Genomic DNA, 24,443 nt, shown 5'->3' on the forward strand with positions numbered 1-24,443 from the left:
AAAAATACAGCATGTCCTAATCAAGTAAGAAGATAATTCAAAGGTCTTTATTTTGCCCATGGAAAAGACTGCCGGTTGAGATATATAAAAGAAAATTTAATCAAGTTGATATAATCTAATACATAGGAACTGACTTGAACTGCATAATATGAAAAAGAAGTTTTCTGTGATTCAGGAATTCAACACATAATGAATACTAGGTCAACAGAATCAATATCAGTAACTCCATTCTTAAATGGATTTTTTTAATTGTCTTTAATTCTGTAGCTATTTATAAAAATCAAATAAACAAATAAATTGTAAATTAACAGCATGACAATGACTACTTTTTTAGAAACCAAAGACTTATAAAGCATAGTCACAGAGGAGATAGACATATAGAAAGCCAAGGATACTTGGCAGTACATAGATAAACACCTTAGATATATTTAAGTATAAATTTAGTGAAGTATGCTCTATACTTGTCCACTGAACATTACAAAACATTGCTGAGAAGATTAAGAAAGCCCTAAATAAATGAAGAGAAAGACCCTGTTTATGAATAACAAGACAATATTATTAAAATGTCAAATCTATCCAAATTGATCAACCCAATACCAGTCAAAATCCCAGCAGACTTTTTTGTAGAAATTGACTAGCTGATTCTAAAAATGTATATGGAAATGCAAAGGATCAAGAGTTGCCAAGTGATTTTGTTTGTTTGTTTGTTTTTGTTTTATTTTGTTTTAAGAATAGCCAAGTGATTTTGAGGAGGAAGAACAACATCGAGGGCTTGCACATTACTTCAAGATTGCTATAGAACTACAATAATCACAACAGTTGTAATATTGGCATAAAGGACAATCATAAAAAATCAATGAAACAGAATAGAGAGTCCTTAATAGTCCCAGATATTGGTAGTGAATTTATTTTAACAAAGTTACCAAACTAATTGTATGAAGAAATGACCATTTTTTTTTCAACAAAAGGTGCTGGAACAATTTGCTAATTTTTATAAAATCTTGGTCTTCACCTAATATCATATATATAACTTACTTGAAATGGAAAGCTGTAAAACCTCTTAAAGAAGAAAAATCTTGCTGATCTTGGCTTAGCCAAAATTTCTTTACTATCAGAAAGTGTCAACTACAAAACAAATTTACAATTCATCATAATTAAAAACTTCTGCTCTTCAAAATTCACAGTTAGGAAAGTGAAAGCATAGGCCACAGCCTGGGAGAAAATATTTCCAAATTCATATCCTATAAAGCACATGTCTCTGGAATTATATAAAGAACCCTTAAAACTTAATAATAAGAGGACAGACAACTTAATTTTTTAAATTAGCAAAGATTTAGACAAATACTTCACAAAAGTTGGTATACAAATGACAAATAAGCATATAAAAAGATGTTGATTATAATTAGTCATTAAAGCACATATTAAGAAACCACTAACACACTCACCAGAATATCTACAATTTAAAAGACTGATATAATCAAGTACTGGTGAGGATGTGGAGCAACTGGAACTCTCATTCACGGCTGGTGGGAATGCAAAATGGTACACAGTTTTCAATAAACTTAAATATACACTTACCACTTAGCCCCAAATCCCACTTACAGGTAGTTAGCAAAGAGAAATGGAAAAATAAAATGTCTACCTAAATGTTCATTATAGCTTTATGCAGAATAGCCAAAAAACTGGAAATAACCAGAATGTCCATCAGTTACAGAATGGAAAACATCAGTATATCATACAATGGAACACTAATCAAGAATAAAAAGTAAAGAATACTGATACGTTCTACAACATGGATGACTCTCAAAAGAATTATGCTAAGTGAAAAGCCAAACACAAAATAGTACCTACCTTATGGTTCCATTTATATGAAATTTTAGAAAACACAAAACTATACAGAAAGAAAAAAAACTCAGCTTTACCAGGGCTTTAGTAGAGGAAAAGAATTTACTATAAATAGCCATTAGAAAATTTTAGGGTGATGGAATGTTCTGTATCATGATTCTGGTGGTTGCCATATGACTGTATCCATTTGTCAAATCTCCTAGAATTATTCACCTAACCATGAAGAATTTTATTGTATGTCATTTACACCTCAGTGAAAAAACACTTTAAAACCTAGGAGTAATAAAATTGTATAAATCTAAAACATGGAATAAATATGGCAAAATACGAATAAATGTTAATAAAATTGTTAAATGTGGATGATAGCTATATGACGGATTCATTATGCCCTCTCTATTTCTCTGTGTTTTGCAAATTTTCTTTGTAAGAATATTTTTAAGGAAGATGTTAACATAATGGGGAAAGGTACCTAGGTGACCACCAAAAGTAAAAAAAAAAAAAATATATCGTCCAAGATTGTCTTAACATCAGTTATAACCACCACCACATATAGTGGCTCTGGAATAAGTTTATGACCCCAGCTAAGACTGAACTTCATATTTCTTGAAGCTACTTCCACTGCCTTTAAAAACAAAGTCTTAAGAACAAAGAGAAAACCAGGGAGTAAGACCAGTGGTGCTATTTTAACAGAATGAGTAATTTCTTACTGGCTTAGACTCCTTTATTCTCTTTCTCTCTCTCTCTCTCTCTCTTTTTTTTCCAAGTGCAAAATTTGCTAAAGAAAAGTTTTTTGGGTGTTTTATTTGGCTTTGGTATGTTTCTTTTTAGCATGACTATTCACAGATTTTCTTTTTTTATTTCCTTTGTAATTGATCTGTTGGTCATCCTATTTTTAGAAAATGAAGAGGTAAAAAAGACCATGTTTCACTTTTGTCACTCTCTAAAACAGTTCTAAGGAACCAGGTAAAGCAGAGAAAATACTAAGCAGAAAATATTGTCATTTAGCAATTATTAGGAGTCTTTGTTTAAAAAGAAAAAATATTCCCTGAAACTATGCTATATTAAATACTCATTAAAATTAATGAGAATGCTTTTATTCTTACCTGTGAGAATCTGGGTGTTTTTTTTTTTTTAAGCATGGTTTAGATAGAAAAATTTTTAGTCTTGCAAGTGTTCTATAAGTGTTAAGAAGTCTGGAGGGACCATATGAGAGAAAGTGAGAATGTGAAGTGCTGTGTGAAAAAAAATAAAATTGTTAGGAGTATGATGGGTAGGAAGAAGAAAAGATATCACAGTTTTTCTGCTTCTGCCTTTCTACCACAGGATTTCACTAATGTTCTCAAGTGAAACACTCTTCTGAAAGTTTAAACAAGATCAATATTTTCCTTCATGTCAAATACATAAAAACATATTTTCAAAGGCATAATGTTTTAGTTATCTATTTGTCATGGTGGAAATGATCAATAGTTGATGTTGGGGAAAAATCATTTTGTCCATGTTTTCAAGTAAACAACTTTCCTTTATAATAAAAAAGAAGCCCTGTTACATTTAAAAATTACCATTGTTTTTGTCCTCTTTCCCTGATCTAATTAATAAAAGGAAGGAAGGGAAGTTTTTCTAACTTATTAACTATGGACAGAATTAACTATTGCACTTTCAACAGAAGAAGAAAAAATAAATGCTATTACCTGAAAATCAAGGAGGACTAAGAGTAGCTAAAACTGAAAGTCTCTCACTTTAGTCTGTGAATTCCCATTCAACGTCATTGGATCCTGTTAGCAAATGGTTTTACTATAGTGTGTCCAACACAGTGGAAGCCCTCGGCAATTCTCTTTAGAAGTCCTTCACGTGTACCCCTGAGACTGTCAATATTTAACAAAAGAAATTCAAGGGCCAATCAGGTAACTTTTTCCCTTAACAGTAACTAACACTGCTATCATTTACTTCCCTCCTTTTACCAAACACTGTATCACCAAGAGAGATACGGAAATTCCAACATCAGGGATTTCATATTTGTGTATACATGCTGCCTTTTTATTTTTTATTTTTTTAAAGATTTCATTTATTTATTTGACAGAGAGAGAGAGAGAGCACAAGCAGGGGGAGCGGCAGGCAGAGGGAGAGGGAGAAGCAGGCTCCCCGCTGAGTGGAGAGCCCGATGTTGAGCTCTATCCCAGGACCCAGGTGCCCCCGGGCTGTCTTTTTATTAAATAAATATTTACCACATGCTAGTACTATCCAGGAAATTACAGAAAAATTACATGCAAGATACAAATTTTAAAAGTGTGCTATGGGGCACCTGGGTGGTTCAGTTGGTTAAGCGTCTGACTCTTGATTTTGACTCAGGTCATGATCTCAGGGTCGTGAAATCGAGCACCTCCCCCCCACATTGGGCTCCGCGCTATGGGTGGAGGCTGCTTAAGATTCTCTCTCTCTCTCCCTCTCCCTCTGCCCCTCCCCCCAACTGGTGTTCTCTTTCAGAAAAAAAAAAGGGGGGGTGCTATCTACATATAACTTACAAGATAACAAGATAACTTACAAGATAAGACAGTTCCATCACACGCCATGATAGAAAAAAATAAATACTTAGAGCACTATGCAGATGGCATTGGACTACGTACTGTGTAACTTACAGCTATGTGTAAGACATGATTGCTACCCTTTACTAAAGTACTATTTTGTTAAAGAGAAAAATCTACAGACATAAACTTTCAGGCACCAGTGTAAGAGGAACCATGGGGCAAATCTATGACTAGATGCCAAAAGGATGGTACTGATAAAGTGCAATGTTCCCTTGGAAGCAGTGATCACTGTAATCTGTGGAAAATTCTGTGAAGTACTCAGCATAAGTCATCACTGATTGAATGTCTATGCTTTTTGAGGAGATTTTCATACTGGGAAGGACACAGAATTCAAATTAGTCCCACTTTGGTGTGAAATCAGACTTTGCCATCCAGAATCTCAGCACCCATGAAATGAAAATAATAACACTTTTTCATTCATTTGTTGAGGAAATTTATCAAATAGGTTACTCCATGGACTCAGAAGTCATCTCCTGGGGGCTGGACCAACAACCTGTTCTGAAGACCTTGGGGATGTACCAGGTTTGAGCAACTCAGGCCTGCTGAGTTAACCCTAACCCTTTCTTGTATGGCTGAATAACGGCCTCCAAATATATCCAAGCCCTAATCCCTGGAACCTGTAGATGTTATATAACAAAAGGGACCTTGCAAATATGACTAAGTTATCTTGAGATGGAAGGAATACCCTAGATTATCTGGGTGGGTCTTAAATGTAACCACGAGGGTTTTGTAAGATAGAAGCAGACGCATATTTAACTACAGAGAGACAGAGGACAATATGAAAACTAAAGCAAGACGCTAAGGTCCTGGCTCTGGAGTTAGAAGAAAGGTCCGCACGACACGTAATAGAAAGAATTCAACTAGAAAAGCAAGGAAAAGGAGTCTCCAGAGGAAGCCTGGCCCAGCCAGCACCATGATTTCAGTCCAGTGAAACTGATGTCAACCTTCTGAGTTCCAGAATTACAAGCCACCAAGTGTGTGGCACTTCGTTACAGCAGCTGTAAGAAGCTGATACGCTGGGGGATAAAACTTTGTAATGAGATCACTTTGGCATTTTAATTACTGAATCTTCTTGGAAGTCATTTTTTCATTTCATTCAGCTCTAAAAGAGTGAAATACAGCAAGATGTCAGTATATACATGAACATGCATGCACACATTTAAAATGCAAATGATCATAAGTACAAAACATTTCAAGAATTTGAAAGCCTTAAGAAATAGCAGGCAAGCTATCCAAAACCAGATGGCTAACTAATGGATTCAGCAGTTGTCCTATAAGGATATTAAATTCAAATATCAAAAGCTGTAATATCCTGAGTACTGTGACTTGAATATAAAAAATAATTGCTAACACGGAAATAAAAAAAAAACTGGCATCACATGAAGGGTAAGATAATCAAATGACATTGGAAATATTAATGAACTTTACTGTGTTCCTGGTATGAATTTCCATATTCTATAATAAACCTTAAATCTACCCAAAATATCTTGTTTCCTGTTTTTAAAGATGATAATATGATCATATTCTGCCATAGGTGATTTCCCAGCTTTAATTAACACACATGTTTACTCCTCTGTGAATGTAGACTAGGTACTTTCCAGTTCTAATTCACACACACACACACACACACACACATTTTAACCATTAGATCAGTTGTTTTTTTTCCCTCTAAGTACACTGGTAAATCTTTAGAGTCTTTTTCTCACCAATCAGATTTATCTATATTAATCACCTTAATTTTTACAATTAATTATTTTCTTTTTTAGTCATAAGCTAGGCCAATGGAACAATCAAGTAACCAGAATGATTTTCCTGAGCTCTATTTTTATGGTCAAGATAAAAGTGTCAAAAAATTTTTTTAATTAAGATAAAATTTATTTAAAGAGTTGGGAGGGATGTCTATCGAATCTCACCCATTTTTAATGTTTATGGTACTATACTCTTTAAATTGATTTTCATAATACACTATGCACATTACACAGTTAGTGACTTCTGAATCATCAAATATTAAGTTATGTTAGAATAACTTTAGAATCTATCATATTGTATCAAATTGTTTGAAAATTGCTAAGCCATATGTGGACTATATGTCAACAATGAATAAAGCAGAATATTCATCTTTCCAGAACAATCCAACATGTGGCCATTTGTGGTAGCTGTTCAATAAATGTTAGTTAAATTTACATACTTTAGTAACATACACTCTGTCAGGAATCTTACAGCCATTTCTGTCAGAGTAAATCTCAGTCTTCGTTACCCCCACTTCATTGAAACCTTATGTAATAAATTAGTAAACAAAGGCAAGAAGAGATTAGGTAGGTTGGCCAATTCTCCCAGCAAGTTATTAGCAGGGTCTACACATGGTTACAAAGTTTAATAAAAAGACTTACATGTATTCCCGGTTTATCATGAAATACATGAGAACATATTTCCCATTGAATATTCTTAAGATACACAATATTTGGGTTTTCTTTTTCCTTAAATAAAAGATTGCAGAATTTTTAATAACCTGGACAAATTCATATTTATAAAAGTCATGCATCAACCACTACAAAAAATATGAGTCCAAATTAAATTGAAGTGTTAATATTTGGTCCAGTTAACTGGAGACCAAAGAAGATATCCAATCTAAGTAATTTAGTTTCTGTAAAAGTTCTTTAATTAATTACCACAACTGTTAGCCAAAATATCAGATTTCCTCAATCATCTGAGTCACTGTAGCTTTGGGGACCCGGCCAGAGGTTGTGTCATCCTGCAATGCTTTCCATCCTGACGACTGGCTCTGGGTATCAAGGGAAGTATCAAGGGAATTTCAGAGCTTAGTTGGCAGCTCTAACTCAGACACATTGAGGCATTTCTACTATGATTTCCAAGGAAACCACTAGGAACATAACTTAGTAAACCAAGAAGCAGTTATAAAGCTTCTCAGCTAAGTGCACTGCAAGCTCAATGTTTGATGGCCAAAATAAGGGTCATGCAGTTACTTGAAAACGCATAATCTATATAGTGACAAAGAGGCAGGTAAAGATTTTATAAAATGAAATTAGTGTGAAGGTGGCCCAAAGCCTCCCTTTCCCTACTGACCGCCTATGTGCTTGTTACCGTCCATCCCAGAGCAGAGGCTTTATAACAGCTAAACAAGTAATGGCTATAGTTTCTGTGTGACCATATTTTGCCTTTGCAAATATGGTTTTTTTCCTTTATTTCCTTTATTTCAAGGAAACCAAGTAGTTGTACAAATTCTTACTTAGGTTCTGAGTGCTATTATTCGCAAAATTATTTAATATTTTAAAAAATAACTTTCCATTTACAATAATATTTCACGCTTTAAGCCAACAAAGATAGAATTCCCAGTTTGTCATAATGAAACCTTTAAATCAGTTCTTAGTCCCTAAGTATACTTGATCTGACAGATGCAAAGTGGACCAGGAAAATTCACACCTACATTGTGGTCACTGGAGGTGACTGCTTTATTCTAAAACTATTTACTGAGCACCTACTATGTGCGATGCACTGTGCCACGTGCTAAGGATATAGTAGGGGTGAGACAGGCATTGTCTGAATATTCAGGGAGCTTCTAGCCTATGGTATTCCAAACTTTGAGTGACCCAAACCTGCTGATTATTGGACAAAAATTCAAGGAAGTAACCAGGCAGACAGAAAAACTTGTCTCTGCTTATTGGAGCTGAAAATTATCCAAGGTAGTTATCCTTCCAGCTAGCCTATGAAACATGTATTACTTGGGGTAAATAATGCTAGCTGTTATAATAAATAAATAAACCCTGAAATCTCAGTTCCTGGTTTATCTCACAGTGGGGAGAGGTGAGGGTGCTCTGATTCATAATGTTCCATGGGATCTAGGCTATTTCCATCTTGTGGCTCCACACTTCTCTCTGTCCTTGGAGTTATAATCTATTCAATGAGTAAAGAAAGTGGGAGGATTTGACAGGCCAGACCTGGAATTTCGGCATGTGACTTCTGGTGCATTTTATTGGTTAGAACTCAATCTCATAATCATAACTAACTGCACTGAATTCTAGGAAATATAGTCCAGCTGTATGCCCAAGAAGAAGAAAAAAACATTCTCTACCTGTCTTCACCCACACCAATCCAAAGTTCTCTCCATTCTACCAGTACACAGGGGAAAAGAGCAAAGAACTTAAGAGAATTTTTATCAGCTAAGCCCAGCAGTGAAACACATGATCCACTTACATTCCATTGGCCAGAACTCAGTTTTGGGGCCACATTTAACTGTAAGGGAGCCTGAAAGTTTTAATGTAGCTGTGTGCCCAGGAGTAGAATACAGACATTAGGTATTACTGGTCTGCTGTAACACAAAATTCCTTTCAATCATTACCAAGACAAAGAAGAAAAGTGTGCCCTTATTCATTCACATTCCTTTGACTGTCCCTACGTGATTCTTCTTCCCAGAAAGTCCTTGGCATTCGTATTTTAATTCCTCTATTTTAAATTAGAGGACTCAAAAGGAAAAATCTTGACTAGAGCAAGGTCAGATAGCTAAGTAAAAACAAACTTGTAAGTGAATTTCAGGTTTCCTAATTCATGGTCTATTTAGTTCACTTTTATTCAACATGTGCTGTGCATGTAGCACTATGTTAAATATTTGGGGAATGAAAAATGAAGGCCTAATACTTCCCCTCAATAAAATAAGCTTTTATTTATTCTTAAGCAACAAAATATTTTGCACAAAAGAAAACCATATATGTAATTATTATTTAGTGAAATAAACATGCAATTGCACATAATGTGATGCTAGGATCAGAACATACACTCTGAGAAGGTTTGTAGACAAGAAAGAATTGAGCAGAGTGTAACACTGCAGAAGAATTGCACTGAGTTTAAACTTGAAAACTGTAGGATGTAGAAGAATAGAGAAAGAGAGAAGCGTTTTTAGAGATGGTATTTGAGGTGGAAGGAAAGTATAAGCAAAATTCTGTTATGAATACAGTGAGGAGACCAGTGTGACTGAGGTGGGAATAGTGGAAGTGACCCCATTAAGCTGATTCTGAAATCATCCCAGAGAACTGCAGTGGGGACTTGACCCGGCCTTAGCATGCCTGTCCAAGTGCTTAAGGAATATTGCTCTGGTGACAATGTGTAGAGCAGAAGGTGCAGTGAGTGACAGCCGCAATCTCAGTAGACCTTTACAGAAACTGAGGAACAGAAGGGTAAGAGACTGGACAAGTGTTTCGTTTTGTTTTGTTTTAAGATTTTTATTTATTTATTCATTTGGGAGAAAGAGAATAACCGGAGGGGAGAGGGCAGTGTGGAGGGGGCAGAGGGAGAGGGAGAAGCAGACTCTCCACTGAACAGGGAGCCTGACATGGGGCTCACAGGACCCTGGGATCATGACCTGAGCCAAACGAAGGCAGACACTTAACCGACTGAGCCACCCGGGAGACCCTGGACTAGAGTAGTGTTAGAGAAACTTATGAAAAAAGAGTTAAGTGTGGAGAAAACATCCCTTGACCACAGAATCTCACATTTATGAAACAACATAAAAAAAGACTTTAGAGGGGCGCCTGGGTGGCTCAGTCATTAAGCGTCTGCCTTCGGCTCAGGTCATGATCCCAGCGTCCTGGGATCGAGTCCCACATCGGGCTCCCTGCTCCGCGGGAAGCCTGCTTCTCCCTCTCCCACTCCCCCTGCTTGTGTTCCTGCTCTATGTCTCTCTCTGTCAAATAAATAAATAAAATTTAAAAAAAAAAAAAAAAAAAAAGACTTTAGAGGCGCCTGGATGCACCAGCTGGTTAAGCATCTGACTCTTGATTTCAGCTCCGGTCATGATCCACGTGGGGCTCTAGACATGGAGCCTGCTTGGAATTCTTTCTCTCCTTCTCCCTGTGTACCTCCCTGCCACTCACATTCTCTCTCTCTAAAAAAAAAAAAAAAATTTAATAAAATAAATTAAAAATTAAAAAATAAATAAAAAAGACTTTTAAGATGTTAGTGAAAAAATGCCCAAACCAATAATTTAGGCTGACATCTCCTACATGGTGGCCCACTTCTAGCGAACCCATGCATTCATGTCCTGTTTAAGTTTTTGTTGTGAGGGGGAAATTATATAACCACTTAAATAAGATCCTACATTCTCCCCTCAAAACAATAATTTTTTTTTTTTTTTGCAAAAAGAGTAAGTAAAGCTACAAGCCTACTAAGAAATGCAAGATTATGCACATTATCTCTTACAGGCAGGCAGTGATGTTTGTTATACACTAAGGAGATATCTTCTCAAAAGAAGCAGATGTCCTTAGTCAACAATAGAAATGTAAACAGAACCTTACAGAATTTTCTCCTCATTTGGCCTATTTATTTATTTATATACTGCCTTTGCTAGAAAATAAATTAGACAGGCTTATAGAGATAAAATAAAACAAGATAAAGTAAAAATAAGTGATGGAATCAGGGCAAAAGAATAATAAATGTAGGAAAAATAAGAGCCACGAGTAGTGTTGGTACATTAAAAAAAAAAAAGAAGAAGAAAGAAAAAGTGGGATAAAACTCTATCCACTAGCTGGAAGTGAATCCAAAATTTGGTTCTGAACTTTCTGCTCAAAGCAGAATTGCTTATATGGCACAGTGTTCATAAAACAAAGCAGTTACTCAGAAGAGAAAAAGCCATTCATAGGTCTGAGATTCCCCCCCACCAACATTTCTCTTGAGGACTCTCAAAAAAAAGAGGTAACAATCACTAGCATTTTGTGTTGGTCAGAACCCTCTCCACTGCAAATGATAGAAATCCCAACTCAAACTGACTAAAGCAGAAAAAAGAATTTAGGGGCTAGTACAACTAAAAATCCAAGGGGTTAATCAATGATTTCAGGCATTGCCAGATGAGGGGAACTCAAATAATGCTGTGAAGACTCTTCCTGTATCTCAGTCCCATCAACAATGTCCAAGAGCTCCTTCCCTCTTCTCTGCATGCATGCCAACATCTACTACCTCTTCTCTTCTTGACCATGGCCGTTCTCACAGGTGTGCAGTGATATCTCATTGAGGTTTTAATTTGCATTTTCCTGATGACTAGTGATGCTGAGCATCTCTTCATGTACCAGTTGGCCTTTCATATATCTTCTTTGGAGAAATACTTCTTCAGGTCTTTTGCCCATTTTTAAATTGCTTTCTTTGGAGATTTTTTGCTATTAAGTTATATGAGTTCTTTATATATTTTGGAAATTAACCAATATTTGCTAAGGACCAGCTGTATGGTTTGCAAATATTTTTTTTTTCCATTCCATAGGTTGTCCTTTCACTTTATTCTTTTTCTGTGCAGAAGCTTTTTAGTTTGGTGTAGTCCCACTTGCTTATTTTCTATTTTGCTGCTTGTGCCTCAGGTGTCATATCCAAAATATCATTACCAAAATCCATATCAAGGATTCTTATTACTATGCTTTCTTCTAGGAGTTTCATGGTTTCTGTTTTGAGTTAATCTTTATGAGTGGTATAAGATATGGGTCCAGTTTCATTCTTTTACATGTGAATATCCAATTATCCAAGCACCATTTATTAAAAAGATTATTTTCTTCATTGAGTATTCTTGGCTCCCTTGTCAATTATTAGGTGACCATACATGCTTGGGTTTATTTCTGGGCTCTTAATTCTGTTCCATTTGTCTGTTTTTATGCTGGTACCATACTGTTTTGATGAACATAACTTTCCTTGGTTAGTCTAAGGGTTTTTCATTTGTGTATCTTTTTAAAGAATCAACTTTTAGTTTAATTTATCTTGTCTCTTGTTTTTAATTTCTCTTTTTCATTTATTTCTGCTCTAATCCTTACTATTTTCTTCTCCTAACTTTGGATTCAGTTTGTTCTTCTTCTAGTTCCTACGACATAGAGTTAGGTTGTTTATTTGGGGGTCTTTCTTGCTTCTTAATGTAGGTGTTTATTGCTATGAGCTTCCCTTCCCTTTTGGAACTGCTTTTGTTGCATTCCACAAGTTCTGGTATTTGTGTTTCCATTTTTGTTTGTCTCAAGAAACTTTATTTTTGTTTCAGTTCTTCTTTGATCCACTGATGGTTCATGAAAGTGTTTAATTGCCATGTGTTTATGAATTTTTTAGTTTTCCTCTTGTTATTGATTTCTAGTTTCATGTCAGTGTGCTCAGAAAAGACACTTGGTATAATTTCAATCTCCTTGAATTTGTTAGACTTGTTTCATGGCCTAACATATGGTCTATCCTAGAAAATGTTCCATATGCACTTGAGAAGAATATGTATTCTGCTATTGTTGGATAGAATGTTCTATATATGTCTGTTAGGTCCATTTGGTCTGTAGTGTTGTTCAAACCTGCTGTTGCCTCATTGATTCACTGTTTGGATGATCTATCCATAGTTGGGAGGGGTTATTAAAGTCCCCAACTATTATTGTATTACTGTTTATTTCTTTTAGCTGTTTGTTTTTCTTTATATAATTAGGTGCTCCAATGTTGAGTACATAAATATTTATAATTATTATATCTCCTTAATGTATTGACCCCTTTATTGTTATGTAATAACTTCTTTTGTCTCTTTTTATCATTTTTAGTTTAAATTCTATTTTGTCTGATATAAGTAGCTACCTCTACTTTTTGTTTTGGTTATCATTTGCTTGAAATGTCTTTTTTTTTTTTTATCCCTTCCCTCTCAGTCTATGTGTGTCTATAAGGCTAAAGTGAGTATCTTGTAGGCAGCATATCATTGGCTCTTGTGTTTTTTCAGTCTATTCAGCCATTTTACGTCTTTTAATTGGAGAATTTAATCCATTTACATTTAAAGTAATTATTGATAGGTAGGGACTTACTATTGCCATTTTTTAATTGCTTTCTTATTATTTTGTAGATTTGTTGTTCCTCATTTCTTTTTTTTAATTTTATTTTATTATGTTATGTTAGTCATTATACATTACATCATTAGTTTTTGATGTAGTGTTCCATGATTCATTGTTTGTGTATAACACCCAGTGTTCCATTCAATACGTGCCCTCCTTAATACCCATTACTGGGCTACCCATCCTCCCAACCCCCTCCCCTCTAAAACCCTCAGTTTGTTTCTCAGAGTCCATAGTCTCTCATGGTTCGTCTCCCCCTCCGATCTTCCCCCCTTGAATTTTTCCCTTCCTATTATCTTCTTTTTTTTTTTAACATATAATGTATTATTTGTTTCAGAGGTACAGGTCTGTGATTCATCAGTCTTACACAATTCACAGTGCTCACCATAGTACATACCCTCCCCAATGTCTATCACCCAGCCACCCCATCCCTCCCACCCCCACCACTCCAGCTACCCTCAGTTTGTTTCCTAAGGTTAAGAATTCCTCATATCAGTAAGATCATATGATACTTGTCTTTCTCTGATTGACTTATTTCACTTAGCATAATACCCTTTAGTTCCATTCATGTCGTTCCAAATGGCAAGATTTTGGTTTTTCTGATGGCTATATAATATTCCATTGTATATATATACACCACATCTTCTTTATCCATTCATCTGTTGATGGACATCTTGGTTCATTGCTGCTATAAACATTGGGGTGTAAGTACCCCTTTGGATCACTACATTTGTATCTTTGGGGTAAATACCCAGGAGTGCAATTACTGGGTCGTAGGGTAGCTTTATTTTCAACTTTTTGAGGAACCTCCATACTGTTTTCCAGAGTGGCTGTACCAGCTTGCATCCCCACCAACAGTGTAGGATGTTTCCCCTTTCTCCGCATCCTCGCCAACATCTGTCATTTCCTGACTTGTTAATTTTAGCCATTCTGACTGGTGTGAGGTTGTTGCTCCTCATTTCTTATCCTGCTGCCTTTTTTGTGTTTTGCTGTCTTTTGGTATCAGTATGCTTTGACTTCTTTATCATGTCTTTTGTGTAATTACTACAGGATTTTCTCTTGTGGTTACCATGAACCTTACATAAAATATCTTAAACTTATAATACCCTATTAAAACTGACAACAATTTAACTTCAACAGAATTTATAAAGTTTACACTTTTACTTCTCCTCCCCCTAAGATTTTAGGTTATTGCTGTTACAATTTACATGTTTTTATATTGTGGGCTAAATAACAGTGGGACAACTGGGACAAGGAACAGGCCCCGGCTTCATGGAGATTATAATCTAACATTTATTAAAGCTAGGTCATGAGGGAGTGTGAAGGTATATTTTAATGGGAGGATTAGCTTATGGCCTTCTAGAATACAGGGAGAGGGGAACAGATAAATGTGAGTTAGGGAAAGTAGAAGTCTTCCAGGGGTAACCTGAGATCGATTTTGATCCTCACATTGAAATCCAGGAACATTCCAACTCAAGAAAATTGATGGGCAGAACTTCAGAACAACATCCTCCCAGCATTACATCTATTTACCAGTTGGCATCTTTGCTTTCTATTCCCACAACCCTCAGAAACAATAATGGTTAACCAACTAAATGAGGCCCCCTGGGAACATCTGAGGAAGAATCCTTAATGGTGATATTGCTGAATATTCTAGAGTTGAGCATGGTTTTATTCAGCCATTTAAAAAAGAAAAAGGAAAGAAAAAAAAAAAAGCCCTAAGCATCCTCTTAATTTACACTATTATCCTCTGTATCATCTGTGACCTACAGCATCTCACTTCAAATCTTGTCAGTGCCTTGAAGCCAGACATGGACCAACAATTCTCCAATGACTCACACCACAGGGAAAAACACCTGGCACAACCCCTCAAGGCAGGCTATGTATGGTGAAATCTTAAACAGAAACCAGATGGTTTTTGAGCACTGACTCAGCCCCCTACACAGCTCCCAGATGCCAGCAGTAGACAGCATTCTCCAATGGATACTGAGTATCTCAAGATGTGAACTCCACCTCTATCAGATGATCCCCCCCCCATTGTCTTTCCTTTCTAATGCTTTCTCCATCCCTTTCCATTTCCCCAAACAGGGAAATCCTTTCAAGTCCCAGAGGCTGAAAGCTTTATTTTTATTCATTATGTCTAGCTCAGAGATACCTAATTTCAACCATGGTAGAAATGATCTGTAATTCTGAGCAATACATATAGTAGCCTTCATAGCCACATCTGACTATTGAGCACTTGAAATGTGCAAATGAGGAACTGGCTTTTTCATTTTATTTAACTTTAATTAATTTAAATTTAAATAGCTACATGGCCATCGGCTAGGTAGGGGCTACCATATTGGACAGGACAAATATAGCTCTTGCCACTCAAAAACTAAGAACGGATTTCCTTTTATTATTCCCTCTGATTCTTCCTAATTTCCTTTTGAAATAGTCTGCTGAATAACTGGAGAGATGAGGACATTAAGTAACATTTCAAAAATATAAATTTTTCACATGTATCCCATTGTATTCTTGCAAATGAAAGTTACTCTAATCCAAGGCATAAGTGTTATTTGCCCCGGTGGTCTAAGGTTAACTTGATAAGCCTCCATACAGGAGTAACATTCCAGCCTCTCACAAGTGGCCCTTCCTAGGTCTTGCAGGAGGGCTTCTCATGATAGAAATGAAGGACTTACCACAGTCAAAAAAGGCAGAGAGAAGTTAACATCATACCTATGACTGTACCCCTCTTTTCTTGTGTGTGTGCAAGGAAGTGTTTGAACCCCATATGATTTGATGGGGTCTGGGTGGCCTGGTCTCACTGTTATTGCCTGAGCTCTTGAATGGCTTGGAAGTTGACAATTGTGTGCCCTCAAGAGTGGTTCTGAAGGAACAGTAACAAAAGTCTGAACCTGAAGAGGCCCATATGGCAGGAACAAAAGATGACTCAACAGTGACTTTCACGGACCACCCACCAGGACCAGGTAGTTTAACAGATGCCTCAGTGGATACAAATGTGGACAGATGACAGCTGAGAACAAGATGTCTCCCCTCCTTCTAGTTCCTTGGCATCATTTAAGCTTCCAAGAAATATGATGGAACCAAAAAGAAAAGGAGAAGTTTGAATAGGTAGAAATTAAGTTTTAACAAGATTAACACAAAACATTAAAATGTAGTTTTAGTTATAGGAAAATACATTTATACTTATTCCTCACCTAAGTTTGTAAACAGATATATTATGATGGTGATCATATTATTATTGTGATATGTAAATGTCTGTGTGAATATATATATATATATTCCCCCAAAAATACCCAGTAAGAGTGGACTAAAAAGTCTACGGTATTCACAGTAACCCAATTCCTCTTCAGAAACATCTAATAAGGTTACATTAGTACATTTAGTCCTAGCTGTAGCCATGAGTTTCTAAGGTTATCCAATGAAAAGAGGTAAATTAAACTCATCCTGAAAGCCATCAATGCACAAATACTTAAAATTTTACTTGTCTTGATGGAAGGGGGAGCAAATCCTTTTTTTCAATCAAGTTTAAATTAGCTTTGATTTATTTAAATAGAAATCCAGTCTATGCTTCCTATTGATATTGGATTATGTTCGTGTTGCTGCCTTAGTTTAAGCATCCAGCAAGTGGCCTCTAACATATTATTTCCTCCCTGTCTACCTGCTTTTACTATTGTGACAAAGCACATCGGAGGAAAAGTCAAAACATTAACGAGGTTTGTCTTCAAGTCCTCACAATAGTATATGTACCAGTGCCCTGGTGCTGCTTACCTAGGCCTGGCACCCACTCCTCACCTCCCTCCCCAGCATAACTGGAGGAGTCTATCATGAGCTAACATGTGAGCCTGTTGCTCTGCCCAGGGGAAGTGCATGCAGAATCCCTTGAACCTAAGGCCTTAGTCATGAGGAATGGCTCAGAGGCTGGAAATATCAAATGCATCCAAAGGATACAAGAAGTTGTAGAAGCTCAGTATAGACAAAGACCTGGACAAAAAGTCAAAACACATCCCTTCCAACCTAACATAATCACCCACTAGCTGGGAAAATTTAAGCTAGCCACTTAATCTTCCCAGTCCTCCATTTCCTCATTTGTGAGGTGCTAGATGAACCTTAAGATCCTTTCCAGTGAAAATGCTGGATGATTCTGATTTCATCTGTTTAAATGTGTGCATGTATGTAAATAAATTAAAATAACTTACTTCTATAATATCTTGGGCCATTTTTAAGATTTGTCCTATCAAATATCTTATAAAGCCACAGGAATAAAGAGTTTGGTGCTAGTGTAAAAGCAGGCAAACAAAATAGAATAGAAAGCACAGAAGTAAACTGAAGGATATAAGCTAAAAGCTAAATATTGTTTAATCACTCAACATGTGCCAGACACTGTGCTTTGTGTATTATCATTATTCAATTTATCACTTAATTCCTGCAACATGATAACTGATGTAAGAGGGTGATTTATTGAGAAAGTAATGGGTGTCCTGTTATTTGTTTTCTCTACTTGCGTGATATTCTTTGGAACAAAATCAAAAGGATGTTCTCCCTTTTCTACACCAGGAGAATAAGCTGGACCCGTATTCTTAAATTCTAGCTAGAGGTTATAAACCAGTGACCCTCAGTCCAAATTTGGCTTTCAAATGTAAAACCCATTTTGTGTTTTTTAAAAAATAAAAGTTAATTGTCAGTACTTTAAAATAGGGAGATCTCACATCTGAAAAAAAAAAAAATCCAAATTTTTGTCTTCTCTTGAAAAATCACAAGAATGGGCAACACTGGGCATTTTTGTCCAAACAAGATTAACAACACATCAGGAGCAACTGCCCCCTTAGGCTGAGTGGTATGCTTTGCCGTTCATCAGGCCACTCCACCTTCAGGTCCACCTCTGTGTTACCACCCAGCTGGGCCCTGTGGGCATTTTCATTTGCACTTTCAGATCTCCCAACCTCCAGGTGTAAATTACTGGCTTTTGTGGTTTAGGCTTTGAAAGAAATCAACATGGATCTCAGATGGGGAGGGTATGGAAACTTTTGTGCACCAAGGTAAGATAGGGAGGTATGGGAACCCACCCTGGGTAATCATTAGATGTAGAACACCAGAGAATGGAAGATTACAGCTTCCATGGGGCTACAAGATCCAGACAGCTCTGGGGGAGCATATCCAAATACCAAATCCTCCTGAGGGGATTGGGGATAATAAGCCTCAGGGCCTTACAAGCCTAGGCAAAATCTCCAGGTGGTGCCATCCTCAGAAACTCCTTGCTTCTAAAGGAATCAGACTGGCCTGAGCGAATAGGATGACAAGCCATAAGAATCCATATGAAGACATAGTAAATGATCAACACCCAAGAGCAGCCTCATTGACTATGAGGGAAAATGGCACATTCTCCTCCAAAAGACTCCTTTACAAAGCATGTATGAGCAACTAGGACTTCTTTACCCTCCCGAGACCTGGAGAGTGTCCGCAAAGAGCAACTAATATGGAAATTCTCATTACACTGAATGAGGAGAGCTGGTGTGGAGGTGGGGGTAGGGAAGGAGTTTATATTTTCAACAAGCTTCCCTGGAGATTGTGCAAGACAGACTGGTTTGGGATCCCCTGGACTAGCTGTTTACTCACTAAGGTCACTTACAGCTCAAAAAATTCCATGATCCAGAGTGCTTTTGCATAAAAAGTTGCCCATCAATGGGGAAAGGATAAAGGATGTGAAAACTAGTGCACAGCACATTGGTTGATAGGGGAATTGATAAACAAGAAACTCGCCACCAAGGTATAGGTCCAAAGTAGGAATTCTAACTTGCCAATATATTAGTGCCATCATCAAAAATTAAATCTTTAATTCACAAAATGGTATATACCTAATAAGCTAGGCAATGGCATTAGATGTAGGGGGAATTGGCCATTTTGCCTCCCCCCCCCCCCCCACTCCCTCAGCCTGTGTTTTCCCATCCTGGTGGTATCCTGCTTATTTTTTTTAAGATTTAGTTATTTATTTGACAGAGAACAGGAGAGAGAGTGAGAGAAATCACAAGCAGGGGGAGCAGCAGAGGGAGAGGGAGAAGCAGGCTCCCCACTGAGCAGGGAGCCCAGTGCGGGGCTCAGTCCCAAGACCCTGAGATCATGGCCTGAGCCAAAGACAGACACTTAACCAACTGAGCCACCCAGGCGCCCCAGTATCCTGCTTACTTTTTAGGGCCTCACCTTTCCTCCAAATGGCCATAGCCACAGAACACAGATTAATCTGCTTCAATGAGAGTTTGTTACAACAAGATAGAAGTTTATTTCTATTTTACACTATTTAAGTCATTTCTTATGTAACAGAAGTTATATAACATAGAAGTTATTTTTGTGTAAGTTATATAACATATAAGCTATTTCTCACTTATACATTCAAAATGGCGACCCAGGCCTGAGTGGCAGCTCAATAGTGTTGTGCACACAGGCTCCTTCCAGTTGTTTTTTTGTTTGTTTTTTGTTTTGTTTTGTTTTGTTTTGCTTTGCCATCTCTAGGGTATGACCTTTGTCCACAGGGGGTCTGCTTCTGGTTCATTCATGTGGTTGTTAGCAAGCCTCACTCCCTCCTCATGTGGGGCTTTTCACGCAGCTGTTCACAACATGGCAGCTGGTTTCCCCCGGTGAGAGATCTAACAGAGAGCAAGAGAAAGCACCCAAGATGGAAATCACAATCTTGTACAACCTAATCTTAGAAGTGGCATCCCGTTATTTCTGCCATATCCTACTTGTTAGAAGTGAGTCAGTGAGTCACTGAGTCAAGCCTGTACTCTGGAGGAGAGGCTGACCAGGGCATGAACACCAGCATGCAGAGATCACTGGGGCCATGTTAGAGTCTGCCTGCCACCCCATAACCATCATTCCCTACATATAAATGAATCACTATCAGAAAACGACAAGGGGTAAAGCTTACTAAAAAGTATGATTTCCTTTTCTTTTTTTTTTTTTTTCATGAAATGGCCTAAAAATATTTAAGTGACTATTTTGCTTTCAAAATATCAGGCAGCAATTGTCAGGCAGAACCCACCATTGCCATTTTTTTTTTTTTTTACTGTACTATAATTTTCACTGCACTGCTACAATGGCTATTTCCTATGACATTTCCAATGATATTTTAAGTGATGATAAAAGGGACAGTTATATCAATTTTTTGAATTTTATTATTATTATTATTAACAATAATAACACCCAGATGATCAAAAAGAGGTAATGTGTCCTTTTCCCCACTTATCTTCTTTTAGCCCTCTATTATGATTTCCTTAGCTGCCATTGTAGCTTTCAAAAAGCTAGTTCAATTACTGAAGTACTACCCGTTAAATTAGAAATGATGGGTTTGCCAAAGAAAGCAGCTATTATTTTGAAATAAAAAGCATAGGCAAAGATGCTGCTAACCCTCAATGAATTTTCAGAAGTCTCAAACCTTTTCAAAGCCATTGTGAACAACAGAACTAAGTTGATGCTTTTGAAATCTAACAAATTGTTAAAGGCACAAAAGTGACAACACCTGTAAATAGCTAGGTTTTCTCAATTATCTAATAAAAGAGCTCCTGTGCAAACAAAGTAATGTTTAAGCATCTATATGCCAATTGTTCAAGTGTTGGAGTTCCTGTTACTTTCTATAGCTTTCATCTGAACAAGAAAGATGATATCCCCTGCCTAACGAGGTCTGTACACGCTCCCTGAAAGTCTACCTCTTGGGGTGTCCAAGAGGTCATTCAGGGTCAAGAAAAAATTTTTTAATTCTATTTCAATATATAAAAGGAAAGAAAGGGGGACATGTATTGGCAAGGTACCCAGATTTCCTCCTAACAAACACATTATCTCATTTAATCCAAACTTAAATGTCACTTTCTCAAAGAAGACTCCCTGGATCACCCTCTCTGAAGGATCTCTAACATCGCGTTGTTCTCTGCCACATACTCTATTCATTTCCTTCATAGCATTTATTTGAATTTTGATATGAATTTCCTTATTTCTTTGGATGTGTACAACACTAAATTGTAAGCTCCATGATGATAGAATCTCCATTCACACCATGAGGCCTGCAGCATAGGACCCAAGCACCAGCTCCTGGACCAGGCAGCCTGGATTCCACTCCTGGATATGTCAATCCCCAGCTATGGGACCTGTGCATGTTTCTAAACCTCTCTGGGCCTTACTCTTGCCATCTGTAAGATGGGAATAAAAGTAGAGCCCTCCACCCTTTGCTGTGAAGATTAAGTGAGCTAACATATATTAGCACTTTGAAGACTGCATGCCAAACAGCAAAAGCTATTTCAATACTAGTTGTCAATAAATGCCTAGCTTGGAGTTCAATAAATGCAGGTTTAAGGACTAAATTCAACTCTCATAACAGTTCTACATGGTTTCTAAGTCTACATATGAGTAGCTCGAACCTCAGAAGGCAGCCAAGATCACACACTAGTTAGTAGTCCGGAACATGTCTGTGTAACTCCAGGCAATCTAGATTTCCCAGCCCAAATTGTCTAGTTTTCTGTTACTCTTCATGTGTGCTTTATTTTCATTGTGCCCAGCTTTTAGTGAAGATTTCCAGCCTCAGATTAACTGTACTATGGGGTCTTAAAGGAAAAATCCCTTAGACTTGAGCCTTAGTGAAAACCAGGAGAGTGGTGCCCCCTGCTGGAGGCCTGCAATGGGCTCCCAAGGTGAGGGGATCCTGGAGGCAAAATTTGGGGTTACAGAATCCAGGCACTTTTCCTCCGTTTAAGGCTCCTCTCCCTTCATGGCTAGCTTGGAGGAGCAGGACCTTATTCATTAAGGATTCAGCAGTTGCCTTTCAATATTTTTGCCAATTTTCAGGAGAATGCTGCTGGAAGGCACTATTATCCTCATTTTACAGAAGAGATATTGTAGAGAGGCTGAATAATCCCCCCTTTCCCCACCCCATCACACAGGTGGAACAGGACTGCCATGCAAACTGATGACCCATTTGATTCCAAGTTATTTAGTATCTCCGAGTTCAGGAAAAGAGAAGTAATAATAACTACCTCATTGGTTGTCATGTAATTTAAATGCAGTCTGTACATGGGAAGTGCCTAGCACACCCCTGGGAGCATAAGGTGCTATTTGGGGTGGGAGGGTGGTTGTTGGCATCTCGACAGCATATGCACTGATTTTTTTTTAATTTTATTTTATTATGTTATGTTAATCACCATACATTACATCATTAGTTTTTGATGTAGTGTTCCATGATTCATTGTTTCCGTATAACACCCAGTGCTCCATTCAATACATGCCCTCTTTAATACCCATCACCAGGCTAACCCATCCCCCCAGCCCCCTCCCCTCTAGAACCCTCAGTTTGTTTCTCAGAGTCCATAGTCCCTCATGGTTCGTCTCCCCCTCCGATTCCCCCCCTTCATTTTTCCCTTCCTACTATCTTTGGGTATTTACCCCAAAGATATAAATGTAGTGATCCGAAGGGGTACATGTACCCCAACATTTATAGCAGCAATGTCCACAATAGCCAAACCATGGAAAGAGCCAAGATGTCCATCAACAGATGAATGGATAAAGAAGATGTGGTATATATATATATATATATATATATATATATATATATATATATACAATGGAATATCAGGCAGCCATCAAAAAAAAACAAAACGAAATCTTGCCATTTGCAACGACGTGGATGGAACTAGAGGGTATTATGCTGAGCGAAATAAGTCAATCAGAGAAAGACATGTATCATATGACCTCACTGATATGAGGAATTCTTAATCTCAGGAAACAAACTGAGGGTTGCTGGAGTGGAGGGGGGTGGGAGGGATGGAGTGGCTGGGTGATGGACACTGGGGAGGGTATGTGCTCTGGTGAGCGCTGTATGCACTGATTCTTAAAGGGTAAGGTGAGTTGCCCAGACCGGCAAGAAGAAGGTATGCAAGGCATCAGTGAAGGGTCCTGTGAAGGCTTGGAACAGCAGGTTTGTTTAAGCAACACAGCTGAGAGAGAGAAGGTAGCAAAGATTAGAATTACCCTGAGAAAAAGTTTTAAGTGGAAGAGAGACATAGGTAGATTTACATTGAAAAATATTGTTCTGGAGCACTGAGTTCCAAGGGTTGCATCAGAGGAGACAATTACAAAGACCAGGCCACAAGGACACCTGGGTGGCTCAGTCGGTTAAGTGTCAGCTCAGGTCTTGATCTCAAGGTCATGAGTTCAAGCCCTGTATTGGGCTCCATGCTGGTTGTGGAGCCTACATAAAAAAAAGACCAGAACACCTGAATTGTTGCTGGGCTCACAAACAGAGAGAAGGGACACAATATAAAATTTGAGGGAGTAGACTTGATAGGATTTGACTATGCTTTGAGGGAACTAAAGGGACAGAAGGCTAGGATCCTGTGTGTCTAGCATGGGTGACCAAGCAGATGGACCAGCCGTTAATAGAGATACGACAGGGGAGTGCCTGGGTGGCTCAGTCAGTTAAGCGTCTGCCTTTGGCTCAGGTCATGATCCCAGGGTCCTATATGCGGCCCTGTGTGGGGCTCTCTGCTCAGTGGGGAGTCTGCTTCTCCCTCTCCCTCTGTCTACTGCTCTGCCTCCTTGTGCTCTCTCTCTCTCTGTGTCAAATAAATAAAATCTTAAAAAAAACAGAGATATGACATGTACAAGGAGAACCAGGTTTCTGAGGTGGGGCAGAAAATGAAGAATTTTATCAGTGATGTAAAGCCCTTCAAGGGCAGACTTATCAGACAGCTAAATCCTGTAGGACAAAAGATCAAAACCTGGGCCAACATGTCTCTTCTTTCGTTTGTACTGAAATACCTGACTGTGTGCTCTTCCAGAGCAGGATGACTGTACCCCGGTCCCTGGGCACAGTGCGTGGCCCCCAGCATCTTGTACAGGAACTAGGTTCTCAAATACCTGCTGTTTCATCATTTGAGCACCAGATGAACAAGGTGGCTTGTGTTTAGGGCCGTGATGTGAGAACAGGGTATATGTTTCAACACTGGAATAAAATTCAGTGTGAAGAAGTACCCACACCATGAGTGATACCAGGACATGAGGTGCCATCTCACTCCCACTCAGGACATACCTGCATTGAATCAAAAGCAGGCCGACCTGTTTAGTCAATTCAAGTTGTTATTTCTCTCCTCTATTTCTTGCCTTTTTAATTTGTCAGGTGAATATAATTGGATTCACACAAGGTAAA

The sequence above is a fragment of the Halichoerus grypus genome, chromosome 5, assembly GCF_964656455.1.
Source record: "Halichoerus grypus chromosome 5, mHalGry1.hap1.1, whole genome shotgun sequence".
NCBI lineage: Eukaryota > Metazoa > Chordata > Mammalia > Carnivora > Phocidae > Halichoerus > Halichoerus grypus.